The sequence below is a fragment of the Glossina fuscipes genome, unplaced genomic scaffold (genome assembly GCF_014805625.2).
Source record: "Glossina fuscipes isolate IAEA_lab_2018 unplaced genomic scaffold, Yale_Gfus_2 64739, whole genome shotgun sequence".
Lineage (NCBI taxonomy): Eukaryota > Metazoa > Arthropoda > Insecta > Diptera > Glossinidae > Glossina > Glossina fuscipes.
The window spans coordinates 4818-7253 of NW_024003996.1; the positions used below are offsets into that span (position 1 = coordinate 4818).

The following is a 2436-nucleotide window of genomic DNA, read 5'->3' on the forward strand; positions in this document are numbered from 1 at the left end:
GAATCAATGGCGCCATTTGACGGTTGGCGTTGTTGTTGCTATTGTTGCGGGGCTGATAGCGTTTGAGTTCCCCTAATTGTGATTCGAATAGTAATTTGGATCTTCTTCGCAGACGGTTGTCAGTCCGTGCAGGTTTTTATCCTTTTTAGCGCATTGCGCCTATGTGGCTGTCAGTAGTTTCGATGTGATCGTGTTGCCCTGCCCAGTATTCTTCTATTGAATTTGGCTTGGGGCCTGGGATAAAGACAAGCAAAGATAAGCTTTTGCGATTAACATATATTGTATCAATTTTTCTCAATAAATTCCTTTTTCATCTGAAAGAATGATTAGAATACATGCAAGCAACTATTTACTTTTCTTCCTCTTCTTTACATTAATTTTTAATACATACATCAATAATCTCACAAATATTGCAAAGAACAGGAACGAAAGCAATCGAATACCATCAACTCAAAATGTGATCATATCGTACGATAGGTCCTTAACGAGAGCCGTTAATGAAATGTTAATTCCATATGGAATTATGAACATTGTCTGTTCATATAAACACTATCAGAGGATACGAAATTCGTAAGCAAAATTGCCAATTTGTTTGAATTTAATTTAAATCGTCGGGCGAAGATTGTTTTTCCATGCTTCCGATACGAAAAAGAGAGTAAATGTATTTCTATAGAATGAGTGCATTTCTATTAAACGAGTCCGCAAGGATAGGACAGTTAATCTTTTAATTCTCAATGAAAATAAAAATTGTTTAATAAAAGTCAACCCTTTTTCTATCTCAATTATCCAAATTTTAATTATTGCACAATTATAAAATATAATTATATATAGTAAACTATGTAGTTAAAGGAGTAAAGGCTTTTATAATCAACCATAAGCCCAAAACGATTATGATAGACTGCGCCAGATGATGTAAAATAAAAATAATTTTAAAACGCATCATCGTTTGCTTGGAAGGTTTGAGTGGTTCTTTCAAGATAAATCGTTTATATCCTTCAATCATATTGTGAGTGAATTCCTTATCGAACTGGAAGTCAAGCCTTAAATTTAATTTATTCCTGTAATATATTACTCGATATCAGATTTTCATGGCCAAATTGAAAGCAAATAATTACTTGTCTTCATCGGCTATCAGACTAGATAAATTCTTGAATCTATCATTTTCCACAAGCCATTCAGTGCTCACAAATTTATGAAGAACTATATTTAAAAAAAATAATCGACGTTGTATTTTAACTAAACTGAAAGAAGAAAAAAAGAAAAAACAAAAGAAAAAATATAAGAAGTAAAAAAATTAATTTCGATCGGAATCCATTCTTTTATCCCCATCACTGTTATCGTAAAACAGACAAAAAAGGGTAAAAGAACAAAGTTTTCATGCTCTATAGTACGGAATGGATGCAGATGATTTTTTCCGTTTTCAAAATAAAAGTTTCTCTCGTATAGGCATGTGGGCGTTGTAGGCGTGTCCTTTGAAAAGTTTAGGCCAATTCCAAATTTGTAGATGACATCTTCATTTTTAATAATGGGAGAATGTTTTCCACAAATGTACTACAAAGTTTCGCAAACAGACAGATGGACAGACAAACGGACGCACATATTTAGGGGCATTCCAAAGTTGAAGCTGGTTAAGACTTTACAGAGTTTTTCAACTCGTTTCTGAGCGTTATAAACCTATTGAAGAAACAATTAAATTTTGATACACTCCTCAATTTACGTGATGCTGTGGGCGTGTCCTTGAACCAATTTGGCCCATTTTCAATACCAACCTGCGTGCAAGAAATTCATAAGTGTCTGCCAAATTTGAAGTCGATAGCCGCATTTTTGCGACCGAAAGAATGTCTACGACAGACGGACAGATGGACATGCTTAAATCAATTTATAATTTCATCAAGAGTATTTTTATTTTGTGGACTCTCCGATGCTTACTTCTGGGCGTTGCGAACGTTTTGACAAAACGAATATACCCCTCATCCTCGAGAGATGAGTAGAAAAAGTATAAGAAAAGAGAGCATAGCCATACATATTTCGAAAGCATATCTTTTCTCTTTCCAAAAAATATTCTTTAATAAACAGTCATTAGTGAAACCTTTAAGGGTAACTTCAATCAGCATGTTCTAGTTGTGCTTGTTATGTGGTTCATCACTTAGTAATTGAAGATTGAATTTAATTCTTGTTGTTGTTGTTGTTGTTGTTGTATGAATATATTTAGATTGATTTAGAATTCTGCGATTTTTCAATACGCAATAATACGGTTGTTCCCTTTAGACATAGTTAGAACACTTATATTCAATCTAAGTTACTTACAGAGGCTTTCCCGTTTTTAAACGTACGATAACATCAAGCAAAATGGCTAATGCAAGTTGTCCAAATAGAAACTAAACGAGAGTAATTACTAATTGTTTGATTTTATTCACAATAAAAATTGAAACATAC

The 2436-nt window shown here is 33.3% G+C and overlaps 1 long non-coding RNA gene across 1 annotated transcript; it reads right to left on the minus strand.

Moving 5' to 3' along the window:
• Nucleotides 1–365: 365 nt before the first annotated feature.
• Nucleotides 366–2415, minus strand: LOC119643831. The gene is made up of 3 exons (XR_005248450.1): nt 2308–2415; nt 1116–1241; nt 366–1058 (listed from the first exon to the last, which is right to left on the minus strand). It is a non-coding gene; the product is annotated as an uncharacterized LOC119643831 (long non-coding RNA).
• Between the last annotated feature and the right edge of the window lie 21 nt (nt 2416–2436).